We start from the raw sequence: 9,337 nt of genomic DNA, 5'->3' as shown, positions 1-9,337 counted from the left end.
CTAGAGACAATGTATATAGGCAAAAAAACAAAGTTTTATCAGCTTGAAATAAGCTTTAAGTAACCGTGAGTACTCGAGAGTACATAGTTGGTTTTTTTTTTTTGTTGGCATGTATAAATACACTGTCATACCCTGTCATGTTAACTTTGTCATTTTGATATATTTTGTGCTTTTTATCGATCTAATAATATACGGCCTTTCGACAGATTGTTATTGTTTGTTTATATGTTGGACTGTTACACCACCAATGACAAATTTCCGAGGTTAAGAGAGGGTTGTGTATGAGAATAATTCGTCAAAGTCTGTAACTTTTTATTGTAAATGATATTACAACCTAAGATAAACAATATGACAATATGACAATAACACACAAAGCACAAGTTTGTCTGCACACATATTAATTTTTGAGTTGAAAATACGGCCATATTTGTCCATTTGTTATGATGAACCTTAACATCGAGATTGATAAAAGTTAATTAGATACACTAAATAGTTCAATCATCAGCGTAACAACAATGTTGATATCAATGACGCATTGGCGGCCTATTTCATATCAACCATTTGAAATAAACATGTTATTTTTCCAGAACAATACAAGTTTACAAACCATTGCAGGATTGTCGAGAAAGAGGAAAGAAACGAGGCTTTATATTGTTCTTTTCTTCTCATAATCATACCTCCATTATTTGGAGTACCACTTCTTTAGCTTATACTGTACTTCATCACATCAATTCAGGATAAATCCGTCATACAATTTATTCTAATATAATTCAATTTTATCAGTTTAAAATAATCGCCATACAATAAAAAATTAGTTATCAATGAAAGTCATAATACTTATCGATTCGAAACGATACGGATTGGACATCCGTTAATATATATATATTATATTACATTCAGACACCAAATACCCTAGTTTTATTTAAGTTATGCATTGTCAATTTAATTATCAACCTTATTCCGTGTTCGAAATTTAAGTAAGTATATCATGAATTCAACATATTAAACAATGCACAGATTCATACATTCAGATATATTTACTAAAGAAAAAAGACCATTTGCCTTTGTGTTAAAAATATAAGGTGTTCAAGCAGCAGTTGTATTGATATTTCATTTTCTCTCATGTACATAATCTGATTTATTAAAAATTTTAAACCTAGCTTAGAATGTTGTCAACTTAAAATTTTGTCTGATTTGGTGTCAGAGGTAAGTTATTATCCGATGACACATATGTTTTATCATGTTTATAATAACAACTTTGTTTTGGCTAAAATTTAAACAAATAAACGTGTAATGTTATTCAATTAATGAATACTATATTTCTTAAAAAGAAATCATTATCGAAAACAAAAGCTTTCAGATACAGATACAAATTTAGAGGAAAATACTAAATATTCAATAACATGAATATCAATTTGAGACACTGATTAACATCTAGTTTGAAATATAATCATGTTTATAAAAACATCATCATGAAAAATCGCTCTCCTCATTGATAACGTTATAGTATATGTATAAAATTTAGAATGGAAATGGGGAATGTGTCAAAGAGACAACAACCCGACCATATAACAAACAACAGCAGAAGGTCACCAACAGGTCTTCAATGTATCGAGAAATTCCCGCACCCGGAGGCGTCCTTAGGCTGGCCCCTTAACAAATATACACTAGTTCAGTGATAATGAAAGCCATACTAATTTCTAAATTGTACACAAGAAACTAAAATTAGAAAAATACAAGGATAACAAAGGCCAGAGGCTCCTGATTTGGGACAGGCGCGAAAATTGTTATTTCAAGTTTATTAGTGCGTAAATTCGCAAATATATGAAAGCTGGGTGGTACAATGATGATCACCCCAACGAAAATCAAAACTTCTCCAAATCATCACGCAAGGCTGTGTCAGAAGTCCATCTGGTTGTGGGTATGTCTGCATGTTCCAGTCAGTTATTGGCATAGGTTGGTTTGGTTTACTTAGCCATTCCAAATCATTATCATTGTTGAAATTATAACCTCCGATCCAGTATCCATTTACTGAAAAGAAAGATTGTCTCTGCATTATCATGTACTAAATCTATGCGGAATCATTATTTCAATGTCATTTGTTATGTTTGTATGCTCGACATAAGACAAAGTTTATTTCGAATTTTGTTCGCAGTTTTGTATCTCATACTGACCAATTACTGTGGATTCATTTGAATTCGTTAGATACTTATTTTTGTGAACTTCGTGGGTACAGGGGAACCATGAATTTAGATATTCATCAAACAACACATTTTTCAAAGGAATGTATGCAATGTTTTCAAAACCTCGAAATTAAATATCCACGAATATGCAAGTTTTCCTTAACTCATGCAAATTGGTACCCACGAATATAAATGAATCGACAGTATTCGTATTGGACAATATGTCGAAACATTTTTCCCTTAATAGAATGTCAACACAATAAATATGGTCCGATTAATGTACATTACAGAAAAGCCACTTCAGGTCTTGATATTTGCCTTTTTATTGCCTATAACATGTAAAGTTTGTTATAACATCTATAATGTTCATTACCATATGTCCGAAGGCAGAAATATTATTAACGGGTTGTTTCATATTTGATAAATCTTGTTTTTGTCTTTTGAAAGAAGGTATCACGGTTTGCTTCTTGTTATTAGTGAATTGAACTGTTCATCGCTTGAATTAAAAAGTCAATTTTGAAGTGATTGTCATCTTTTTTCTAAAATCGGTTGGATTTAAACTCTTTTTACACATATCAAACTGTCAATGTAAAGACCGTTGAGTGGCTGTCTCGCTAAGGTTAACCTCACATTAAGTAAATATCTACCTTGAAAAGAGGTACTTGAAGTAATGATTTGCTTTTACTGAATGGTTATTTCCTTTTTGTGTGCTTTAGTGTATAAATTTCCGATAAGTTTGAGACAAAATACAATATTTTCTTCTTCCTTTATATGTAATGCAAAATAGTATGTAAAACACTGTTTTAAAAAATTGAACGTTATCTAGACAATTAATAGTTTGTTACATTATATATAAACATGCGTCTTATGATTTATACTTTCTGCTGATCTTTCTGTTTTATTATCTTGTTAGACTGGGTTTTTTTTGTCGTATATTCCATACGATTTGTGTTTTCTTCCTTATAATTAATAATTATATATACCTCCAGAACTTATGGTTATCACAACATTCTTAATAAACTCATTCTCTTCTTGTGTTTCTAGTTCAACCAGTTTTCCACCAAGACCTTGACAACTTTCCTTAATGAAAATAAAGATATCTGCAAAATATCCTTACAATCTTCTTACAAAACTGTATTAATTGAAATAATTCCACTACTTATTATGCTTACAACACAGTTGGATATATTGTTAGTTACAACCAAAGTTATATTTCATTAAGCTTCATGTTTCTTGTTCTTCAATATAACTTTCGTGAATAAGGCAAACTTTTCCCAAGTAAATATAGAAAAGATAAGTGCTTTTATCATTGCGGATACTACATCGTGTTTATCTCTACAGAATAAAGGGTTGTGTCATCTGCTAATTGCGAAATTTTAATACTGTGATTTCTACCATCTAATTTAACAGTGATTCCTGTTACTTCCTTGCTATATCTTAATTTTAGAACCATAGTTTCGACCGCCAACACAAACAATGAAACCGATAAAGAACAGCCTAGCCAAATTCCCCATGAGCTTTTGAAATTTTCTGAAACCCACCCATTAATCATGACACATATTTGAACGTATGTATACATAGTTGTAACCAACTAAGTTAATGATTCATTAAAACAAAAATGTTTCAAAGTTCCAAGCAAAAATCCCATCTAACAAATTAAATGCTTTCATGAAATCTATAACAAAAAACATTTGCCCCCTTAATTTTGTATGCTTCTGCGTAGTCTATAACATTTTGGACTTGTCTCAGATTAAACCCAATAAATTTTGAACATAACCAGTTTGGTCCTCACTTATAATTTTTGGAAGTACTGTTTTTAATGTTGAGTAAGAACTTATGACAAAATGATTTATTCTATATTTAGAAGAGATATTAGACAATAGTTTTCCAAAAGTACAGGGTCACCCTTTTTGAATATCAAAGTTAACATACTAGTGCGTTATGAATATGAAAGACTGTTTCTATCTAAATCATTTTAACTTACATTCGCCTTCGCCCATTCTTCATGCTCTTCAATAATACAATACGTGGAATTGCCAAAGCTAATGGATCTTGTATTGGTCATCGGAACTGAAAACAGAAGCATGAGGATTAATCGTCAAAATGTTACAATACTGTATCTGAATTATATCTATGTATGATCAATTTACATCTAATTTGACATATTAAATATGTTTTTTATAGATAAATCAATAGGAAAATATAACATCGTCAACCTTCCCGCATGGTCATGCCATGCCGACCAACAAGATATGTTTACTAGTAATATGATATATACAGTCAGTGGCGGCTTGCCACCATTTGCATTACATTACAGCGATCATTTGATAAATGATTCGATTTTCCTACTTTTTCCATATGTCCCACATTTGGGCCCGAGAACACAGTTATTTCGTAGTGCATTTCTTTAAGACAAAATATTAAAATTAAAAAAATCGCGTCTGCTCTTTCTCAAAAAGATTTATACAAAGTAGTGTACTACTAGTGAGACAAAAAAAACATCAAAAATATAGAAACTTCTACCAGTTCTAACCAAAAATATTCTGTGTTGAGGGGGTGTAAAATTCAGTTTGACAGCTTCAAACGTGATAAAATTTGATCTTTTTAACTGGATCAAATCACCACTTAACATAAAGATTAAGCAACCAATTATTTTTAACATGTGATAACATCCCCCTACTTAATATTTCATGCATTAAATATCGAGAAATAAATTGGGAAAATGAATCGAATATCATGCACGTTATACACTGTTCACACTATATTCGTAGACAACGACAACGAAAGGATGATAACTATGTCCCTGGACCCTTTCACGTAAATGCTTAAGGTTTTTTTTTCTTACTTGTTGTAGTTACATAATCTCCATTTGAATATTCAATCCTAGTAGATAAGCTTTAAAGTGAAAAACGAAAATCACTTCAATTGATTTAAAATTTAACGAAAAAATGAAGATTTTTCGTTAAAACGTAATGTGAATTATATCTATTAATTGTCAATTTACATTTGTTTTGACAAATTAATTATAAATAAGTCAAGAGGCAATATAACATCGTCAATCTTCCGTAACTTGCCGCATGGGCATGTCTTGCCGATCAACACGATGTTTACTAGTAATCATACAGTGTCCGCTTGCCACCATTTTATTTGCATTTCAACGATTATTTGATAACTAATTTGATTTTTTTTTACTTTTTCAATATGTCTCACATTACACTTTGATCCATACGTTTTTACATTTTCTTAATTGTTGTAATTACGTAAGCTCGATTTAAATATTAGAAGATATTGCTTTTACGTGGAAAACGAAAAATACTTCAATTAATTCAAAATAAAGCTGTGAATGACATGACTGAATTCAATTGTTGGATCAAAAGTAAAACACCAAGACAACATCATAATCATACGGATTTATTTAAAGGCAAGAATTGCATACGTGACAAACATTTCGTTTTGTTGAATTGGTGTTGCTGATCATTTTGTTTGTTTGGTGTGTCGCTATCTTCTTTTATGTTTTTTTTTAAAACATAGGAACCGGAAAAAAATCCGTATGCTGGAGCTACCACTATGAAAAATGTTTACTGTTTCAGTTATATTGTCCGTGTTACTTGACCTGGCCTTGTTGGTGTTATTTACATTTTAAAGTTTATATTTATCAACTATGCTGTTGACCATGAAACGCAAAATGCAAACAAAATAGTAAAAACAATCATTCTTCACTCATTGTTTCGAATGTGTGGTCACAGCTTTAACGTTAAACATTAGAGAGGGGTTCTCTTTCTTAGTCCTTACACATATAAATTCATACCGTCAAATTCTTTTTTGTTTCAGTAAATAACATCAATTCAGATATTTCTTACAAGATGTTTATGATATATAAAAATAGACAATAATTGATTTGAAACAATAAACAATTAAGGCAGCGGTAGATCACCAACGTTCAAAAGTTATAAATTGATAACATTGTAAATACATATACACAAATAATTATAATTATTGTATAGCAATATAATATTTCCAACAGAACGTAACCAAAAGTTAGCGTGCAATAAATTCTAATATTGCACTAGTGCAATAAATCTTCAAAATTCATGACGTCATCAACATTTAAATCTTAGTTTATACCAATTTGTACTTTCAAATAATATATTGCTATACAATAAAAGGGTTATTGCATGAATATTGGGGAATATTGTCCCTCGTAGAACATATATTGCACTCGCAAGCTCGTGCAATATAAAATTCTTCTTGTGACAATATTCCCCAATATTCATGCAATAACCCTATATTATGAAACCATTTAAACATTCAAACTTACGATATATGTCCCGTCGAATAGTTTTCCATCCGTTTATGGTTTCGGTACCAATTTCACATTTCTCTGATTTGTCTATACGACATGTCGATTTTTCACCAGAAAAGCTTGCCAAACAACATTGTCGACTTGATAAACATAGCAGTGCACATTCAATCATTGACACCGAGTCAACATCGAGGGTGCTTTTGCTCTCTAGAGCTCTAGTGCTGCAAGTCGTTTGAAATGATTTAAACTCTTTAACATTTGCCTGTACTGAGTTTGACAGCCATGTTGTAATGAAACACACAGTTGTATAAAAAAGCAGACTGCAATTTGTCATACTGGTTTCTATATGCACATCTGTGTTTCTGGTTTGCTATAGAGTAGACTAATGTCGAGTTAGAAGTTATATTCTTATAAACAAAACATCTTGAAAGGATTTCCTAAAGTATCCATATAGTAAGCAAACACAACAGGGTTATTAGTTTATTTGATTTATTGCAACAAGGCTATAGAATACGAAATGTACTACAGCATTAACCAACAATACATTCCTGAATGCATGATAAAGAAAATACATGACAACGATAACAGGAACAATTATACGGATGTTGAAAATTCGATTCAGACATAAGTGACGTACTCTCCTTTATTTGGGAGAAAATCAATAAGTTTGTGGTTTTTGTATCCTTTGACTTTTTAGAAAATCTGTACTTAGGAATTAGGTACTGTTCTCGACCATTTAAATACAAAATTGATTCCTTAAGTGACAATGCATTATAGTCAAGTCTTCAATGACTTTGTGTTGTATTATATCAAATGAAATTTATTGAAAATGTTACCTTATTTCAGATGAAAAACAAAGATAAATAGAAAAGAGACAATGCACGACCGTAGTGAGAACAATATGTCTATTTAATTTGAGTTGATTTAAGGCTCCTATTTATAAAATTTTGTGTTTCAACATTTTAGCACCGCCTGAATATGAATACCGCCTGTTGTTCATATTCGAGCTAATGCTTTCCTTGATAGAGATTGGTTTCTGACAATTGATTTACTAAATTAAAAGCAAGAATGCATTGTGCTTATGAAGATGTCACCATAAGTTATTTGACTGTAATGGAACATTTTTGTTACTTCTAACCAGGGGGTTGTTTCAATTGTCGTAACTATAATCTTGTTTTATGTATCAACTTAAGGCCAACTAAAATTAATTAGTAGATTTTCATCCAAATTTTTGAAAAAAATGGGGCGGGTGGGAGGATTTTATATTTTAAATTTTATTTCATATGAAACCCTCGTCATGAGTTTTTCATACCGCGGGGTATATGCTAGTGGGAAATAAGCTTGTATAATGTATATACATGCTGCATAAGGAATCCTACACTATTTTTCAAACTCTTAAATAAAAATCCCTGATTGGCAACCACTGTTATACATGCAATTGCCGCTTTAGAAACCTATTTATAGTAGACATCAAAAAGAAGAGAAATGCTCTCTTCAGTCTTCAGTTAGACTACTAGTATACCTACACCACATTTATTTTGCTTTCTAAGCAATGGTTTGTAGTCGTCATAAAATCAATTAAATGTTTTGGTACAATTGTATGCAATACAAGTATTACGAGTACAGAATAAAATGTAAACTCAGTGTTGAAAGAAATTATGATGTAAAACATGAACTTAACCAAAAAACTATGATTAGTTGTGGCTTAATGACTAAATTGATGGTAGGCACAGTAACAGAGGGTGTTTGCTGTTTGTCAACAAAAACAAAAGCCATGGGTGAATAGAAGGGCTTGTTATAATTAAAATGCGTGTTTGTCGACATTTTTTTCTCAATATGCGGTCATAATTCAAACAAGTTCGTGCTTGTGTCAATTTCTTTAATCCAGTCATGTTTTTTGTACCAATTTGTTCTACGATTCTTGCGCTTTGGATATCATTCACAGTCCAAATTTCCTGACACAGTCATTGTATAAATAAAGAAAAAACATGATTTACGATTCACTTGTGACTACCGGTGACTACCGCAATTTGCGTTCAAGGACAAGGCGTTTTACTCGTAACTCGAATATTTCATGCCCTTCTCGTTATCAATCTCTATTCTCGGTAGATGATGTTGTCATCATAGAGCAGCAGAATATTTCGACTTAATCATTTTCGATGGGATTACTCCGGCGAAGAAATACAAAAAAGAAATTTGAAACAGGAAGTTTCGAATGAAACGAAATTATCGATGGTTCCTGGTAACGGACATGACCAAAATCCAGAAATCGTATTTTTGTTAAATAAAAAAAATCGGGGCGGGACGATTTCAGAGGGGCGGGCGGGGATGAAAATCTAGCAATTAATTTTAATTGGCCTAAACTAAATCGAAAGAGACTTATCACCCAATCCGTACGTAATTGGTGACATTAGTTGGGCGTAATTTCCTATCCGTTTCAATGCACGTGATATCCGCTTGGGTTTTGTGAAGTAATCTTTTCTGAATTCTTTATTCTTTCAATCGTTTTTTTTTATCCGTTCATCTTTTTGTTGATTATTTTCGCCATGGCCTTGTCAGTTTTGCCTCGACTTATAAATTCTTAATTTTCATTAGGACCTTCCGAATATATTTTGCACTACCAGAGTATTTTGAATGAGATGAGACCAAACGTATTATAAATCAAACAAAGCAAGTGTGTCTTCTTTGTCTGCAGTCTTCCAAAAATACGTCTTTGATAAATGAAACAAGTTCTTTTATACACAAATTTTAAAACCACTATTATATATATCAAAGTTTTCCAGGTTAGTTTCGTGTTTTCAAACCTACGTTATATTTACCATAAAAGGGAATTAATTATGTTATATCGTCC

At 31.5% G+C, this 9,337-nt stretch overlaps 1 long non-coding RNA gene across 1 annotated transcript; it reads right to left on the bottom strand.

Moving 5' to 3' along the window:
• Nucleotides 1-3,168: 3,168 nt before the first annotated feature.
• LOC143081856 (uncharacterized) lies at nt 3,169-6,580 on the bottom strand. The gene is made up of 3 exons (XR_012980123.1): nt 6,502-6,580; nt 4,168-4,253; nt 3,169-3,263 (listed from the first exon to the last, which is right to left on the bottom strand). It is a non-coding gene; the product is annotated as an uncharacterized LOC143081856 (long non-coding RNA).
• Nucleotides 6,581-9,337: the final 2,757 nt, after the last annotated feature.

The sequence above is a fragment of the Mytilus galloprovincialis genome, chromosome 7 (genome assembly GCF_965363235.1).
Source record: "Mytilus galloprovincialis chromosome 7, xbMytGall1.hap1.1, whole genome shotgun sequence".
NCBI lineage: Eukaryota > Metazoa > Mollusca > Bivalvia > Mytilida > Mytilidae > Mytilus > Mytilus galloprovincialis.
Note: the sequence above shows the minus strand (reverse complement) of the source record. Positions and strands in the feature narration are given on the sequence as shown.